Source organism: Panthera tigris, chromosome D4 (assembly GCF_018350195.1).
Source record: "Panthera tigris isolate Pti1 chromosome D4, P.tigris_Pti1_mat1.1, whole genome shotgun sequence".
In the NCBI taxonomy this organism is placed as follows: domain Eukaryota; kingdom Metazoa; phylum Chordata; class Mammalia; order Carnivora; family Felidae; genus Panthera; species Panthera tigris.
In genome coordinates this window covers 50,806,352-50,825,923 of record NC_056672.1, presented here as the reverse complement: position 1 = coordinate 50,825,923, position 19,572 = coordinate 50,806,352, and the positions used below count along the sequence as shown (strand labels likewise).

At 36.5% G+C, this 19,572-nt stretch overlaps 1 protein-coding gene across 19 annotated transcripts in view; it reads left to right on the top strand.

Annotated features, from left to right (window-relative positions):
- Positions 1 to 19,572, top strand: part of LINGO2 (leucine rich repeat and Ig domain containing 2) — a 429,471-nt gene that overhangs the window by 335,943 nt on the left and 73,956 nt on the right. Inside the window, exon 1 of one of the 19 annotated variants that reach the window (XM_042964798.1) lies at positions 12,605 to 12,665. The exons of the other annotated variants lie outside the window; for them this stretch is intronic. The gene's annotated coding sequence lies outside the window, so the exon portion shown is untranslated. Of the gene's footprint in view, positions 1 to 12,604; positions 12,666 to 19,572 lie in introns of those variants that run through there. 19 annotated transcript variants of the gene reach the window in all.

The window sequence follows — 19,572 nt, the reverse complement described above, 5'->3', positions numbered from 1 at the left end:
ACAGTCAGAATAGCATATATCCTAAAGATATAAAATGGAAAAGTACATGTATGTTGCTTTTTTCATTGATTATGTTGTTTTAAACATTTCTATGTATTCATAACTATTTTAATTACTGCATAATATTTCAGTGAGTTGATTTTATTGAATCTCTTCCTCTAAGACATTTATGCTTTTTTTTAGTCTTTTGGAATCATACATAGCTGTTCTGTGCATACATTTTTGTTTCTGTTGAATTATGTCGTTAGAAGAAATTCTAGAGACTAAAATGACTGGATAGGAATATATTCATCTTTTTTATTCTTCAATTTTGCTTTCCAAAAGTAGTATATCAAATTAAATGGTCACTCTAAATAAATGAAAATAACAGATTGCCTACACTTTGACCAGCAATAAGAACAATGTTTCTAACTTATTAGCTACTTTAATAGGCAATGAACAGTAAATTATCTCATCAAGGATGGTCTTCATCAAGGATGGTCTTCTCCCCTGTGTTTCTTTATTATTGATATTTCACTAGGTATTTTTGTATTCATATCATGGCTTGTTTTGTTTATAGGTGTTTTTTTGTATTTTAGTGAGTGTCTCCTCCTTTGAGGTATTTGAGCACAGACCAAGTTTACAGGAAAAGATTGCTAAATTACAAAGGAAGTTGATCTAGATTAGCGATTTCTATTTATTTATTTATTTATTTATTTATTTAATTTACTTGTTTGTTTATTTGAGACAGTGAGTGGGGGAGGGGTAGAGAGAGGGGAAGAGAGAGAATCTTAAATGGGGCTCAATCTCATGACTGTCTGTGAGATCATGACCTGAGCCAAAATCAAGAATTGGACACTTAACTAACTGAGCCACCCAGGTGCTCCTTTTTAAAATTAATTAATTGGGGCGCCTGGGTGGCTCAGTCGGTTGAGCGTCCGACTTCAGCCAGGTCATGATCTTGCCGTCCATGAGTTCGAGCCCCGCGTCAGGCTCTGGACTGATGGCTCGGAGCCTGGAGCCTGTTTCCGATTCTGTGTCTCCCTCTCTCTCTGCCCCTCCCCCGTTCATGCTCTGTCTTTCTCTGTCCCAAAAATAAATAAAAAACGTTGAAAAAAAATAAATAAAAATAAAAATAATTAATTTATTTATTTATGAATGAGAGAGAGAGAGAGAGAGAGAGTGTGTAGATGAGTAATTTCAAAGTGTAGGTTGAGGACCACTAACATCAGCCAGAAACCACAGTTGTTAGGCATGCAAATGAGTGGAGCCCACCCCAGAAGTCAATCAGGTAGCAATCTATGTTTGTTTTTTTTTTTTAAGTTGACTATTTATTTTTGAGAGAGAGAGAGAGAGAGAGAGAGAGAGAAAGAATCCCAAGCAGACTGCGCACTGTCAGCGTGAAGCCCAATATGGGGCTCAAATTCACAAACTGCAAGATAATGACCTGAGCTGAAATCAAAAGTCGGATGTCCAACCAACTGAGCCATACAGGCACCCGATAGTCTGTTTTAACAAGACCCCCAGGTGATACTGATGAATGCTCAAGTTTGAAAACTACTAACCTAGATGAACTCTAATGTCCTTTACAACTCTAAAGTTTGACTCTTAATTGTTTATCACACAAAAGTAAACTATATTTGTGAATAGATGAGTTGTGTACTGCATCTAAAGTAAGTTAATTTTTGAAATAACAGACCTCATTTTTAAGTGGTGCATCCAATAGATGGCTTCATGATGTCATCCCTAAGAAAGTGTTTCAGTTGAACCTCAAGTATCCCAATAAATGCATGAAAGTCTCCAATACATAAATACCAAGCTTTGTCCATTAGTGAAGGCATAGAGCACCCTCATTGTATACCTATTTTTTTTTGAAAGCACAGATGTGTAAATGAAGGAAACATTGAGGAATGATCCTCATTTTCCTCTTTTTCCTCATCAAACTGAATTGAAGTCTCTGAGGGTGGGTAGAATTAGATGGCAAAATTCAATTTCTTGTAGCCAGGGCACAGTAGATGTTGAATTCCCCTTGCCACTCAGCCATTTGTTTCTTCCACCATGCTGTGAATTCCTTTGGCATTGGGACAATGTCTCATCTATCTTTGTATCTACCATGGTGCTTAGTGCAGTGCTTGTGAAACATCAGTGCTCAATCATTGTTTATTAAATGTAATGTGTTCCATGTGGTAAATTCCCCAGGTTTAAAAATATGTTTTCCATATGAAATGAAAGTATTATGATTAAATAAAACAGGGAAGCATAGAACCCTTGGATCCCAAAACTAAAGACAACCATTATTTACATTTTATAGTGATTATTCTTGATCTTTTTTCCATTTTCTAAAGCTTTGTTCTACATGGCTATATAATCTAACTTGGCATTAAATTTTAAATTCTTTTTTCCCTTTATCATTGTGTATTAAGGAATCAAATTACATGATACAACTACATGTGCCAAGAGAATACATATTTTTAAATTGCTAGAGCTGATTTAATTTTCTCATCAACCTGGTAAGTAGTTGGAACACTTAAACTTGATGATTGATGTCTTAGTCTTTTCTAGCTTAAACAGCCTGTGTCTGTGAAAGAGTCAGTAAAGTTCAACCCTCTTCCTTTCTCAGGATTGGGTTAAATCTAAGCATATTTCAGATTTCCTTCCCTCCCTCTGCCTCTTTACAAGATAGCATCTGGGAGGATTTTGTTTGTTTGTTTGTTTGTTTGTTTGTTTGTTTGTTGGGAGCAGGGAGGTGAGGTGGACAGGTAAATGGCTTATGTGAGATCATGGTATTGGGGAAAAGAGTTTTCAGGTTTTTCTTTTCTTCCAAAGCCTACTTCTGCCAGCTCACTGGCCACCTCAGAACCCTCATATCCACCTTCCTGAGCTTACTGAGACAGTGAGAATCCAGAATGGAATATGCATGAAGGATTTGGAGGGAGTCAGGGGAACTGTTTTTATGCTCATCTATTGAGCCATCTTTATTAACCAGTTTTACACCATCTCTCCTACATTACTTTGGATGTCATCTTGAGTTGAAGGTGAGGTTCTTCCAAATGGACAAAAGGTAACAGCCCTGTGACTTCAGCTTTCTCTTCAACATTGGGAAGAGTCTCCCCACACTTGAAAACATCTGCTTCATAGGAAAAGTCAAGACACATGAGCTTCTCACCTACCTCTCCTAATTCTCCCTTCTTTCTGGACTCTCCCTTGTGTCAGCATGGGTTAAATTGTTCCCTCATCTTGCCTGGTTAGAACTACCATATTGTTGATTCTACATTTTCTGTGTACTTAAAAAAATGAAACCAAACAAATCTCAAAACATTTTCATGAGGCTAAACTCTTTTTTCTCCCAGTGATTATCAAAATAAGTGTACTGTTAATACCCTTTACCTTTTTACCCATCCCCCCACCCTTCTCCCCTCTGTTAATGATCTGTTTTCTATAGGTAAGAGTCTGGTTTGGTGTTTGTCATTCTTTTAAATGGCTGAATAATATTCCATTGTGTATGCCGCATCTTCTTTATCCACTAATCTGTCTTTGGACACTTGGGCTGCTTCCATAATTTGGCTATTGTAAATAGTGCTGCAATAAACATACGAGTGCATATATCCTTTTGAATTAGTGCTTCCATATTTGAGTAAATACTTAATATCGAGGTTACTGGATGGTAGGGAAGTCCTATTTTTAATTTTTTGAGGAAACTCAATACTGTCTTCTGCAGTGACTGCACCAATTTGCATTCCCACCAACAGTGCACAAGGGTTTATTTTTCTCCACATCCTCACCAATACTTGTTATTTCTTGAGTTTTAATTTTTAGCCATTCTGACAGGTGTGAGGTGATATCTCATTGGTTTTGATTTGTATTTTCCTGATAATGAGTGAAGTTGAGCATCTTTTCATGTGTCTTGTGGCCATCTGTGTCTTCTTTGGAAAAGTATCTGTTCTGTCTTCTGCCCATTTTTAAATTGGTTTATTTCTTTTTTTGGTTCTGAGTTACAGAAGTTCTTTATTTTGGGTACTAACTCTTTATCAGATATTTCATTTGCAAATATATTTTCCCATTCTGTAGATGATCTTTTAGTTTTGTTGGTTATTTCCTTTGCTGTGAAGAAGGTTTTTTTTTCTTTTTTGATATAGTCCCAATCGTTTTTTGCTTTTGTTTCTCTTGCCTCAAGAGACATATCTAGAAAAAAATCTTGCTATGGCTGATGTCAGAGAAATTACTGATTGTGCTGTCTTCTATGATGTTTATGGTTCCTGGTCTCAAATTTACTTTCTAACCCATTTTGAGTTTACTTTTGTGTATGATGTAAGAAAGTGGTCCAGTTTCATTCTTTGGCATGCACCTGTCCAGTTTTCCCAACACCAATTGTTGAAGAGACTGTCTTTTCCCCATTACATATTCTTCTCTTTTGTTGAATATTAATTGACCATTTAACTGTGGGTTTGTTTCTGGGCTTTCTATTCTGTTCCATTGATCTATGTATCTGTTTTTATGCCAGTACCATATTATTTTGATTACTATAGTTTTGTAGTATAACTTGAAGTCTGGAATTGTGATACCTCCAAATTTATTTTTCTTTTTCAAAATTGCTTTAGCTCTTCAAGGTCTTTTGTGGTTCCATACAACTTTAGGATTGATTGTTCTCATCCTCTGCAAAATACTGTTTGTATTTTGATGGGGATTGCATTGAATATGTAAGTTGCTTTGGGTAGTATAGATGTTTTGACAATATTTGTTTTTACAATCCATGACCATGTAATGTCTTTCCACGTGTTTGTGTACCTTCAGTTTCTTTCATCAGTGTTTATTGTTTTCAGAGAACAGGTCTTTTATCCCCTTGCTTAAGCTTATTCTGAGGTATTTTATTATTTTTGATGCAATTGTAAGTGGGATTGTTTTCTTAATTCCTCTTTCTGCTGCTTCATTATTAGTGTATAGAAATGCAACAGATTTCTGTAGATTAATTTTGTATCCTGTGACTTTACTGAACTCATTTTTCAGCTTTAGTGGTTTTTGGTGGAGTCTTTCAGGTTTTCTGTATATAGTATTAGGTCATCTGCAAATAGTGAAAGTTTTATCTCTTCTTTACCAAATAGGATGCTTTTTATTTCTTGTCAGGTTGGTGTGGCTAGGACTTCCAGTACTATGTTGAATAAAAATGGTAAGAGTGGACATCCTTGCCTTGTTGCTGACCCTAAGGAAGAACTCTGGTTTTCACCATCGAGTATGATGTTAGATGTGGTTTTTTCATATATGGCCTTTATTATGTAGAGGTATGTTTCTGCTAAACCTGTTTTGTTCAGGGTTTTTCATCATGAATGCATGTTGTACTTGGTCAAATGTTTTTTCTTGCATCTATTGAAATGATCATATAGTTTTTATACTTTCTCTTATTGATGTGATGTAGCATATTGACTGATTTGTGAATATTAAATCAACCTTGCATCCCAGGAATAAATCCCACTTGATCATGGTGAATGATTTTTTAATATATTGTTGGGTTCTGTTTATGAGTATTTTGTTGAGGATTTTTGCATCTATGCTGATCAGAGATACTGGCCTGTAGTTCCCTTTGTTAGTGCTGTCTTTATTTGGTTTTGGTATCAGGGTAATCTTGGCCTCATAGAATGAATCTGGAAGTTTTCCTTCCTCTTCTATTTCTCTGGAATAGTTTGAGAAGATTAGGTATTAACTCTTCTTTAAATGTTTGAAGAATTCACTTGGGACTTTTGTTTCTTGGAAGTTTTTTGATTACTGATTCAATTTTATTGCTGATAATCAGTTTGTTAAACCTTTCTCTTTCTCTCTGATTTAGTTTTGGTAGGTTATATGTTTTTAGGAATTTATCCATTTCTTCTAGGTTGTTCAACATGTTGGCATGTAATTTTTCATAATATTCTCTTAAAATCCTTTGTATTTTTGTAGTGTTGGCTGTTCTCCTATATTTCTGATTTTGCTTAAATCCTCTCTCTCTTTTTTTTTTGAGTCAGCCTAAAGGTGTGTCAGTTTTGTTGATTTTTTTCAAAGAACGAGTTTCTGATTTCATTGATCTGTTCTTTTTTGTTTGTTTGTTTCTGTATCATTTATTTCTGCTCCAATCTTTATTATTTCCTTCCTTTTGGCACTTTTAGGTTTTGTTTATTCTTTTTCTAGCTCTTTTATGTATAAGGTTATATTGTTTATTTGAGATTTGTCTTGCTTCTTGAGATACACCTGCATTGCTATATACTTCCCTCTTAGAACTGCTTTTACTGCATCCCAAAAGTTTTGAACTGTTGTGTTTTCATTTTCATTTGTTTCCATGTATTTATTGATTTCTCCTTTGATTTCCTGCTTGACCTATTTATTGTTTAGTAGCATATTATTTAATCTCCATGTATTTGTGGTCTATTTAATCTCCATGTATTTGTGGTCTTTCTAGATTTTTTTCTTGTGGTTGACTTCTAGTTTCATAGTGCTGTGGTAAGAAAAGATGCATGGTATGACTTCAGTCTTTTTGAATTTGTTGAGAATTGTTTTGTAGCCTAGTAAGTGATACATGCTGGAAAATATTCTATGTGTACTTTAAAAGAATGTATATTCTGTTGTAGGGTTGAGTATTCTGAATATATCTGTTAAATCCATCTGTTCCAATGTGTCGTTCATAGTCACTGTTTGCTTGTTGAGTCTATGTTTGGATGATCTGTCCATTGATGTAAGTGGGGTATTAAAAGCACCCTACTATTTTCATATTACAATTGATTATTTTTTGTTAATTACTTATTGCTTTATTTATTTGGGTGCATAAATATTAATAATTCTTACATCCTTTCGTTAGTCTTCCCTTAATGATTATATAGTGCCCTTGTTTATCTCTTGTTACAGTGTTAAAGTTTTTTTCAAATATAAGTATTGCTATCCTAGCTTTCTTTCAACATCCATTTGACTGATAAATATTTTTCCATCCCTTCACTTTCAATCTGCAGGTGTCTTTAAATCTGAAATGGGTCTCTTCTAGGCAGAGATGGGTCTTATTATTCTTTTTATTTATTCAGTTACCCTATGTCTTTTGATTACAATATTTAGTATATTTACATTGAAAGTGATTATTCATAAGTATGTATTTATTTATTGCCATTTTTACTTGTTTCATTGTTGTTTTTGTAGTTTATCTCCATTGCTTTCTTCTCTTACTTTTTTCTCTCACCATAAGTTGACTTTCTCTAGTGATATGCTTGGATTCATTTCTCTTTATTTTTATATATTTGTTGCTGGATTTTGATCTGTGATTACCATTAGGTTTGTATATAGCATCCTCTGCATATAGCAGTCTGTATTAAGTTGATGGTGGCTTATGGTTAAACCCACTCTTTACTCCTCCTCTTCCTATGTTTTAGGTATATGGTACTATACTTTACATCCTTTTATTTTGTGAGTCCCTTGACTGATTTTTACTTATTTTTACTGCTTTTGTGCTTCCTACTTTTCTTATTCTTACTTATGGTCTTTCCTTTCCACTCAGAGAGTCTCCTTTAACACTTCTTGTAGGGGTGGTTTAGTTGTCATGAACTCCTTTAACTTTTGTTTGTCTGAGAAACTCTCTATCTCTTCCTCTATTCTGAATGATCTAGCCTTGCTGGATAGATCTGAAGATTTTTGGCTGAAAAACCTGAAGATTTTCTTTTCAGCTCTTTGAATGCATCATGGCACTCCCTTCAGGCCTGCAAACTTTCTGTTGTAAAATCTGCTTATAGCTTTATGGAGTTTCCCCAGTATGTAGCTGTCTTCTTTTTTCTTGATGTTTTTAAAATTCTCTTTAACTACTACTATATGTTTTGGTGTGAACCTTATAATGCCAAACTATTCATGTGAAAAAAAGGGCAACTTTGAAATTTGGAAATTCCTGCTGTTACTTCACAAATGTGACTTTCAGATAGTCTCCTAGGAAAGTCTTTTTTGAGAATTAAAGCTGACCAATGAGATCTGAGGCAGTGTCCCTTTCTTGTTCCCTGGGATAGTAACCTCATTGCTCAGCTACAACTTAGCATTTTTAATTGAGAGGGAAATATAGAATGTCCATTTAAAATGTCTGAGTATTAAATATGTTAAAATTATATCAAAAACATCCCAGCATGTCATGATGTTATGCACTGATCACTGTGATAGATGCATGTATATCAATTTATTTAGTCTTTGAGTTTAATTTATTCCTTTATTCTCATTTTACAAATGATACAATGAAGTTCAAAAATAACTTCCCCTAGGTTCCCCAGAGAGGGCATTCTTTCAACTATATTTAACCAAAAGCACACACCACTGTTTATTTAACTACTTATCCATATTTGGACATTTATGTTGGCTCAAGTTGTTTTAAAGGCAGATTTACAATCTCTAGTACAAGGAACAGGAGTTTAGAATTCAAAGGTTACTTGAAACCCTGTGATTAAAAACTTAGAGATTGAAAGATAAGTAAAAGATATATCACCTATCAATTGCAATTTGATGACCTTAGTTGAGACTTGATCCAAACACAATGTAAAAAATAGAATTTTTTTTAAATGGAATTAATTGGAGAAAGTGAACATTGATTAAATGGATATTTGATGATAATAAGGAAGTTTTGAGTTTCTAGCTTTCACTGACTTTTAAAGAGTTTTTAGAGATATATACTGAATTATTAAAAATGTAATCAGGTCAGGATTGTTTCAGTCTAATACAAGGGTGGAGGATTGGGTGGAGATGAGGAGGGCAGATGAAAAAAAAACTGGCCATAATTTAATCATTGCTGAAGTTTGGTGATGGGTACATGGGAATTCATTATCTCATTCTTTTGTATATGTTTGAAACTTTTCATAAAGAAATATTTTTAAAAATAGAGCAACAGCTACAATAGCATTTCCTATACTTTTTAAGCTTTGAACAAGGAAGTGTTCTTTTTTTAATATTATTAAGCAGATAGACATTTGCATGATTTTGGTTCCCATCTCCTCCTCACCCTCAACCACATTTCTTTTACATACTGTATATCACTCAACAGATTACTTTTGGGTGAGCTTTCTCAAATGAAAATTCTTCCTCCATATGAGGTATAAAGAGTAGTCAATGCTCTTAAGTGATGTGTGTATGTATGTGTTGAGGACACATGATCAACACACTTGGTAAGCAAGCTGGTTCTCTGAAATAGGACTTGCCAGAGCCTTATTATTCCACTCTTACTACAATTTTAACATGTGTCTGAGGAAGTGTTTCCCCTGCCAGGCAGCAAGGAAATTTGAAAAGTGCCAGCTTCAAATGCCCAAGACGTACACACTGACATCTTCTACTTGTCTGGTCAGTGCAGCCAGACTGTCCCACAGAGTGTCTCATTAGCACCAGGGGTTAGATCAGGCAGGGTGCCCCTATTTTTGCATGGGTGCTTCTGGGAACTGTTTTTATTTGATTCATGAAATGTACTAAAATTATATTACATTACATGAGACCAGAGTGTACTTGTTTTCTGTGGAAATGTTTACACTATTTCTGCTCCTCACCCCTCCCCCATGCTACTGCACCAGGCATCTGGCAATTCTAGATCCATAAGAGAAGGCAACATTAATTACTTTTCTCTGATATTATTAAGAATTGTCACTTATATAATTATTAATAGTTGTTAAAGGGAAGAAGGAGGAAAGCAGTCAAACGTAACATACAAGGAGGAGAAGGGGAGGGAGAGTAAAGAATGTAAGGTATTGTTCCTTGCAGAACAGGAAGGAAGCAAGCACATTATCATCTTGAGATTCTAGTGGGATTTTGAAATGGATACAAAACACTGAAAAATAGATTAAAGGTGTGAATTTTTCCATAAGGCACACAATGAAATTTAATGTGTAGAAAAAAATTCCTTTAAGCTTTATAGTTCCCTTTCATATCCTGTACAAGCTAATACCAGCATTCAGGATGAAAAATGATGGCCTTTGGTTAAGTAACCTTCTTTGCTATAACATCTATACAAAATTCAAGGAAACCAGAGTATGTCATTAAAAACATTCACATGACAGTCAAAGACCTATCTCATCATCAAACTCCCAATGTATACCAGTGACTTTTTCATATCTTTTCCTCCCCAAACCCTCTTGTTGGCCTTGACAGTTTTATATAAGTTGACAGTTTGACTTGGAACACACTGATTTCTGCAGAGTAGAGCAAGAAGGGCCAAATGGTAGGTGATGATTATGGTGGATTAATAGGTATTAATGGGGTGAATTTTCTATTCTCAGTCTTTCAAAAACAGCTATTCCCACAACAAGAAGATGTTTCCTGATGCAGCAGGACAGAACATCAACAATGCAAGGCAATGGTGACAAGACAGATGTTTTACAGGCAATAAACGTAGCAAAGATTTAGCAACAAAATGGTAGTTGTTGGGTTCTTGTGGGCCAATGACATCCTGGCTTTTGACCATTTCTCATTCTTGAGGGATAGGGGTAACGTCAGCTGTTGATACTTCCTGATGAAAGAGGGCATAGATAAGGATTTAAGGAATGACACTGCCATGGACCCAGTTGCAGACATTCCATAGCACTAAGTTGAGGCTCCATCCTTCACAGAGCCATTATTTTAGAACCCTCATGTATCGTCTTAGCATCTTACTCCACGTATCATAACAAAGTAAATCAAGTCAGTTCATAATGAAGTAAATTAGGTCACTTATCTTATTTCAAGAGGTGGTCCTACAGTCAGCCTTTCAAAGTCAGGAAGTTAGAGTTTTAAATGGAAAGCAAATGTGGAAAAAAAGGAAGTATGACCTATGTAGACCCTAACTCATTTGTATCCACCATTTTCACCAGACTTGGACAGTAACTAATATTTGTACCAGTATTAAACTGGGTGCTTAATATACTTTATTTAATTAAATCTTCAGAAGCATGTAGCGAGGTAAATTTTATTCTCCCCACTTCAAATAATTTCTGTAACTTAGCCAAAATCATACAGCTAGGAAAGTCAAAGTCATAGGGCTAAACTTCTAAACCAGCTCTGTCTGAATCTAACACTGTTTTATTTCTACCATACCTCATTGGCTTAGTTACTGCAAAGGAGGTGGTGCTAGAATAGTTGGTGGGTTTTGAAAGAAGAAATCTTTTTACTTGGGGTTGATGCCTATGTCTGCACTCCTCACTCCAAGTTGAACAAGTTGTAAAAATTTCCAAATTGCAGGGGCGCCTGGGTGGCTCAGTCAGTTAAGCATCCGACTTCAGCTCAGGTCACGATCTTGCGGTCCGTGAGTTCGAGCCCCGCGTCAGGCTCTGGGCTGATGGCTCAGAGCCTGGAGCCTGCTTCCGATTCTGTGTCTCCCTCTCTCTCTGCCCCTCCCCTGTTCATGCTCTGTCTCTCTCTGTCTCAAAAATAAATAAACATTAAAAAAAAATTTAAAAAAAAATTCCAAATTGGAATAATCACAAATACAAACTTGTATGTTGTAAGGTAAAGTGCCATGAAGAAGGAAAAAAATACATAAATTATAATCTGTCACTACATACGCAGCCCTGAGAGAATGTCTAAGTTCTCTGGGTCCAAATCATCTCTGCCAAATATGAAGTGATTTGATTATATCAAGTTCAAATTATCCTTTTCTTCTGTAACTCTCTTTTTTTGTTGTTGATAGACTGTAAGCCTTGGTAAATCAGAACTGAGATTTTAAAAAATCAGAAAGTTCATTTGGATTGGATTTTAAAAATCCCCTTCTTAAAATGACCTTCTGTTTTAGCCAATATTTGCCATGCTGTCTTGCATACTCTCTCTCACACATACACCCACATATGTGCACAAAAACATGCAGCACACCTTATACCCTACACAATTAGTATTACTATTTTTACTCAAGGGAAATTCACAGTAGATTTTATATGCAAAGCACACACATAAGAAGTGGTTTCCGGAAGTTCAGTTATTCAGCACAGTTTGAATATTAAGACAACAGCGTAAGTGTCCATTCCACTGTTCTCTACCATTCCTTATGAACTCATGGAGGGTTGTTGATCTGGACCTAAGGCTAGACTTTGGCTTCTTTGCTATTAGTCTCTTCTACCTCCAAATTCTGGGAAAACAGTTAACAAAGTGTTATATGAAAAGATAGGTGTTTGACTTAGACAAAGCAAGTCTTGGCTATCTTTTGAAAGGACATTTTTTCAGCTTCCACAGTGGTAACTTTCTGGTATTTCACTGTATTTATACCCTGGGTTCTATGGAGGAAATGTTAGCAGCAGTCCTCTGATATGATTATACCTAGCCAGAGAATGAGACTCCGCTTGATGAAGCCTTCCTACCATAGATACTGTCAGCAAGTGACTGTCTTTCCTTCCACATTGAAAACTTCTCAAGGGCAGAACATATACTGTAGACATCCCTTTATTGTTGTAGCACCCAGCTCAGTACCCAATATGTAGTGGGCAGTACATCAAGAAAATAGCATGTATTTTGTAGTAGGGAAAAAAAGCATTAATTTTGGAACCAGTCATCCCCAGGTTCAAAGTTGTGGTTCTACTAATTAGTCTGTGTGTTATGAGAGATGGTGGTTAAATTCTCTGAGCCTCAGGTGTTTTGTCAGTAAATTAGGATTAATAAAAACTTCCTTGGAATGTTGTTTCAGGTTTGGAGGCAGCTTGGGCAAAGTAGATCTTGAGTAGTAGGAGCTCAAGGGGTGATAGCCAACAGCAGCAGTCCTTAAGGTAGGCAGCACTAAGTCAATGTTGGAACAATAGAATCATTATAAAAAGTTGGATTATAAACCAATGTGTCATAATAGAGCAACTTTCATGAATCTATCAAGAAGAAATTTCTCATTTAAAATGCAAAGAAAAGAAAATTGTTTTAACAATTGAGTGATCTGTCTTATGCTCAGGAAAAAAAAAAAGACTTCAAGCACTCTTTGTTTGAATAACCACTTAAAGTTGAGAATAAAGTCACACTAGACCATTGCTAGAAAATTGCCAATTCAACAGGTTTTGAAATCTGGGTTCATTTTTGGTAGTGAAGGCTTCCCAAACACCAAGCCACATTGTTCTGTTTTGCTACCATCAACAAAAAAATAATAAGGCAAAGTGTAGTGTGTAAGGAGGCAATGATAATCATTCAACATTTGATTTATACTCTGAATGGAGCAAATGTAGCAAAATGGTTTTGAAAATTTTGCTAGGACCAAAATAAAATAGCTTACCTTATCTAATGCTGATTAGCATATAGGCTCAAGCTTGGCATGTGTTTTAATAAAGTTTCCATTTTGGGGGAATGTGGTAAATGTGTGAAGAGGAGTAAATTCAGCCCTGTGTGACCCCATGGAGCAGTGGGTCAGAGAGGGAAACTTTCCTAGACAAAATCTAACAGAAATTGACATTCTTGTGAGCCCCAACACCAAATAAGTGGGGCACTGGTATTTGTATCTATTAAGGAACAAAATTTTAACTCAGAGACTATTAGACTAAATAGTTCGTCTGGTCAAATGACATCAGGAATTTGAGATTTTTCATGAGTAAGTTAGCCCTCACTCAGAGAGTATATGTGATAAAGTCACAAATATTCTCACCCCTTTCTCTTCAGCAGTGGATAGCAGGTCAGCCCAGATATGAGGCTGTTTACACTCAGGGTCCTAAAGTCTTATACGTACTCAGTGGAATCATAAGAGATCCCACTTAAATTGCACGTACACACACACACACAAATACACACAAATGCTCACATGCACACCTCCTATACTTCAAGGTGGCCTAGCTGGCATTTCTTCTTAAGCTTTCTTATATTTCTTCTCCTTCTCCCAACCATGAATTGTGCTTCCTCTATAAGAATGTATAGACAGTAATGTGTTCTCTTGCATTTTGCCTATGTGAAAGTCTGATTCTCTTTGCAGTTAAATTCATTATGTGTGCAACTTTAAAAACTTTTTAAATTATATAGTCAAATCTATTGATATGTACCTTTGTTAGTGTAACTTTTTTAAATTAAGGCCACAACCTTAGTTTATTGAGAAGCATTTATAGAAAAGTATATTTCTTGAACGTTCAGTTAATGGAGCCCCACAGGCAGCTTGTATTTGTGTTTCAATTCTGTGAGTTGGAGGAACAACAATGATATACAGAGGCCCTCTTCCCCTTTCCTACTAAAAGAGATCTGCCTTTGCCCTAAACTTCTTTTCCTGCCCTATTTTCTCAGGATGATCTCTCCATGCCAAGCTCCTTCTTTGGCATTTTGTAGTAGAGAATCAAAAAGAATCATGGCCCAGGAGAAGGAAATTCAGACAGTTCATTTAGAAAATATTTAGAAAAATATGCTAGGAGGCAAGCAACCTTGGTTTTATGAATACAGAAAACAAATAGGAATTTTAATATATTTAATACATTTTAATACATTACTGTGGTTTGTGAATATATTTCATGAATGTTTGAAAAATACAGGTAAAAAATCCTGTGTTTTTTGGAAATACATTGTTAGAGTATTTTTCTGTGACCTCTACATGGCTATGGACAACTACATGTATAATAGTTATATAAGCAATGCTTTTACAATTTATGAAGATGAGCATGTGCACATCTACATAAATTTCTATAATACATGTTCCCAATACCTCAGATTCTTGGTTTCCCACATCCTTTTCTTTTTCTCATTAGAGGCCTCTTCTGGTCTCATAGTGGTTTCCTTTTCCCCAGCCACTTAATGAACAGTTACTTAAGTGAACCATGATAAATGTCTATCCTAGCATGATCTCAAATTAAATTCATTATAAATGTTGGGTTGCTTAGGCTAAAATACTCTTATCATCCCAGAAAATGAAATTGCAAGCTCATTTTTCAGAAGTAGCTAAGAGCCCTATACTCATAAATTCACTCATTATTAAGGTTGTGTAGCCTGGTGGTTAAGAGCTCAGCTCTGCAACTCATTCTCATGTTTCAGTGCTAGTTCAGTTACTGATGTCTGTGTAATCTTGGAAAAATTACTTGACCTTGCTATGCCTCAGAATATTCCTAATGCTAACCTCACACTGCTGTGATGACATTCTAAATGAGTTATTTAATGTAAAGAACTCAAGAGTAGCTGGCACCTAACATAACTGCCTTGCAAGAGGAGGTAGTTTAAGAAGTCAACTTGGAGATACTGCATCAAAAGTTGGTAGAGTTGAAGGCGACGATATATAGTGATCCTTATTTGAGTTCCTGAGTTCTTAGTTTATTCATTCACTCATTCAGTGATGATTCACTGAACCCCTGTCTTGGAAGTTCTGGCATTAGGCCAGCAATCATGGCACAAAAATGAATAAGACACAGTCGCTGCCCCCAAAAGTGTTCATAGACAACAGAGAGAATAAGCATCTAACAAAAAAATTTAAATGCAATGGGAAAGTGCAATGAATAAAAAGCCTATAAGGTACAAAGCCAGTGCAAAGAAAGAAGTAAATAAAACTATCCAAGGGATTGGGAAGACTTCCTGAATGAGATAAAAGATTATCTGAGCTGTTGAAGGGTGAATAGGCACCTACCAAGCAAACAAGCAGAAGAAATCAATTCCAGGCAAAGTAAATAGTGTTCAAATTTATGAAACAGTGAGCAATTTAGTCTGACTGGAGTCTATAGTTTGAGTCAAAGAATGGCAATAGATGGTGCTAGAGCAGTGGACAGAAGACATGAAAAGACCTTGTGGGTCTTGCTAAGAACCTAGACTGAAGTCAGAGAGGGCTGCTGTTGGTTGCAAAACTAGTGTTCGTGTAACCATAGGTCCAACTCAGAGTTGCCTCTGTACCTGGAGCAGACATTGGTTATGACCAGTCCCTTGCTTGGTTCCACCCAGACTCCTGTTTTCCTATATTAGCACCACTTGAATGGAGTGCCGAAGTTTGGAACTTTGGAACCAAGAACTCATCCAGAATAAGCAAATTCATCCACAGATGAATGGATTACACACAGATGCATCAAGATGTGTGCAGAGGCCCTGATATATAATGAGCATGACACCTTTCTTATTTAAACACCAGTTCCTCATTTGCAGAGATAGATAGTTTGCTATTTTCCAGGCCCAAGTTTTGTTTAGAAACTTTTGTCCAGACTAAGCTAACCATCATTTCCTGTTTCTTTTTTTTTTTTAATTTTTTAATGTTTATTTATTTTTGAGAGAGAGAGAGAGAGTGTGAGCTGGGGAGGGGCAGAGAGAGAGAGGGAGACACAGAATCTGAAGCAGGCTCCAGGCTCTGAGCTGTCAGCACAGAGCCCGACACGGGGCTCGAACCCACAAACTGTGAGATCATGACCTGAGCCAAAGTCAGATGCTTAACCAACTGAGCCACCCAGGCACCCCCATCATTTCCTGTTTCTAGAAATATTCTTGATTATCAACACTTCCTCTGAATTTTTTTAACTTGCTAAAGAGCCCTTTCCCCTAATTCATCTTCAGTCTGACACATGTCTATTTGCATTTTTCCATTCATGATACTCAAGTGTCCTGCTGAGAAGAAACCTCTTTCCTCCATCTAAAGAGATTCTCAGGAGGCATCTTGTTTTATTTAGGCTGTGTCAGTCTTTGAGCTAACGTATTTTCCCTTTGATTGTCATCCTTTTCAACTTTCCCAAAGCAGCACTTTTTCTTTGGACATTTCTCAAATGAAAGCCATTTTTCGCCAAAAGATTATTGCCTTCATCAATTACAAACTCTGCCCTCTAGACAAAGAAATAGCCATAGTCTACTAGAGCTAGATTGCCAACTTCAATCTTTGTGGTTTTCCTGACAACCATGGTTTAGCTAACCAGGAGCCCCAGGACAGAATCTGGCTCTCCAGATAAAGCTTGCCCTACCCTGGATTTCACACACCTCCACCTTGTCATGATGGCCCCTCTTCTTTCCCATCATCTGGAGCACCCATGTGTCCTTTTGCTTTTGGTGAAAATAAATAACTAATGCGGCAATTGCTGATAAGAAGATCACCTCAGAACAGTACATAACTTCCACATGGTCTAGAGTTTCCCTTTCAAAAATTTGCCTTTTCACCTACAAAACAAAATAAACCTGCTTAATGTGTGATGCTCTGGCTTCTACTATAGTTGCTGCCTCACCAATACAAAATCCCCTTTGTATTGGTGGGGCTCATTTAAATTTAACCCTTTTCTGACATTCTCCAGGAGGATTTCCTACGTCTCAAAGCACTTTACTAAATAAAGGAACTACATTCTTCTTTGGCACCATTCCAACCAGAATTAATTTTCAAAACTGAAGGATGGGAATTGAATGACCACATCAGATCAATACCCTGATGAGTATTAGTATTATAATGCATGTGTTATTCTGCTCTTTCAATTTCTGCCTTGTTTAAATAATAAAAGATTAAAAGCAAGAGGCTCTAAAAAAGCTAATAATCTTTTACATTCATACAGACCTTTCTCACTAATAAGTAACAATACATTTTCAATATACATATCCCTACTGTGATGTCAGTCCTGTATGTTTGAAAGATTGACTTAACTTCAATTTTAATGCCCTAAGACAGTCTTCAAATTTCAATAAGAATGTTGCCCCTGAAATGCATGTAATTATTAAGGGAAAAATCAAGATACTTAAATGTTTCAAACTGAAGACAAATGTGTATAAGATTTATTAATTATGAGGCTCTGTGCTGGATAATAGCATATGTGGCTGATGATCACATTATGTTGAATTTAACAAATTCTACTATTCTAGTTCCTGGTTACTAATACTGGATTCTATTTTACATGGTAGCATACAGAATCACTACTATAGTTGTCTGAAGTTAGTCCTATTAACTGTCAAGGGCCTTCACAAATGAGACTTTGCCCTTGAAATTATTTATTGAATTGTATTGAGAAAGCCATTGATATTCACAGTGAGAACACAGGTTCCAAATTCAAAGTAATGTCCCTTAAAATATGTCCTATAAGGAAATTTATGGTTTTATCCATTTTGCCTATACAAATCCTTCTGAAGCATAAATCATAAAACAGAAAAGAACACGTATCAACTGAGCAGCACTGTGCTGACAAGAACTAGGAAAATAAAAGCAACTTCAGACCATTGTAACCAAAAGACCCTGAGGGCTGAATTTTCTCGAGTGCAGGTGCTACAAGCTAATAAATAATTTTTGCTTCTTTAGGAAATATTTGAATATCAAAACAGGCACATTAGTTAATGAGATGCATCGATGTTCTGTGGTTTGCAGTAGCTGTGGAATGGAAAGGAACTCCAGTGGTAGATATAGTCTGCCCAGTGCTCATAGCTAGCCCCAGACTCCTGTACACTCAAAAATCCACAACTGATACTTCTGAGCATTTCCTAACTGACCCACCTGAAGAGGTAGTTGGCTTTGGCTTCTAAAGACTGGAGCCACACAAGTATGAGGAAACAAAGGGTCTCTCAAGACAGGACAGCAATTATTAGCTTACCTAGTGTTTTTGAACACGTAAGAGAAAAATGACAGGTCACTGGCTGTCATCCCTGAGAACTTGTTTTGGGAATAAAACCTTGTTCTCCAAGCCAGAACAGGATGAATTTTCAGTGTGCTCTGCAGCCTAGAGATACTATCATTGTTTTATAGACTGAATTGAGAATCCCTATCATTCAAGTATCACACTTAAGGATACTTGAGTTCTTTGTGCATTGCTAAAATTCTAGGCTTCTGGGACACAAAGAAAAGCCAGGCGCCAGGCTGAGCTTTCCTAACTAGGAGTGTGTGTGTGTGTGTGTGTGTGTGTGTGTGTGTGTGTGTGTATTCTCCCAACTAACCAACTGCTTGGAAGAGATATATTTTGGAAAATGAACAGAAAATGCTCCCCAGCAAAAGCGCTAAATGGAATGGGCTTCTGGGGAAACATTCTGAGTAGGACCAGGATCCCAAAGCAGAATTTCCAAAGGAAAGAAAATGAATAATCAGCTTTCTTCTGCCCTTCACAGCTGCCCCTCTCCCTATTCAACAACTGGCAAAGGAGCTGTGTTGTTACAAGATGTGCACTGGGGAACAGAGCAGCAGCTGGTGTGCAGGCGGCTGAACGCCCTAGCAAGCCCTGGCCCCAGGAAGCAAACACCTCCCATGTTTAAGGTAGAGCAAAAGGGGAGATACAGCTGGTTCACTTAGGAAGAGGCTGCTAGGCTATGGGGAGGGCTGAAGACCTCCAGAGCAAATGAAGCTTTGCGAAGGCATCTCTTAGAAGGAATACCTGCCGAAGTTCATAAAAATAAACCGCCCCTTCTTCGAGAAAGTGATATTTGAAGTTGTGTTACAAGAATAGAACTCACAAGGGCCCAGAGGAAAGGGACAGACTGGGGCGGGGATGAAATCATTATCTGCCAAATAAATGCCCTTCGAGGAGACTAAACACATGACCAGGCCAAATTCATGCCAAGCTCTGACTAACTGAACTCAGCAAAATCTTCACTCTTCCTGATAAATTTGGTAGATGATCCTGGTTATTTCTTCATGCTTATTAATATTTCACAGATGACATGAGCTCATTATGAACAGTATTAATCATAGGCAGAATGGAAACAGTTCAAAAAAATTAAGGTAATTATTGGGATTTTGCCAACATGAAAGTAAATCCCATCCTCAAAATATACAAAAAAGAGGAGAAAAAATCAGCCCATGATGAA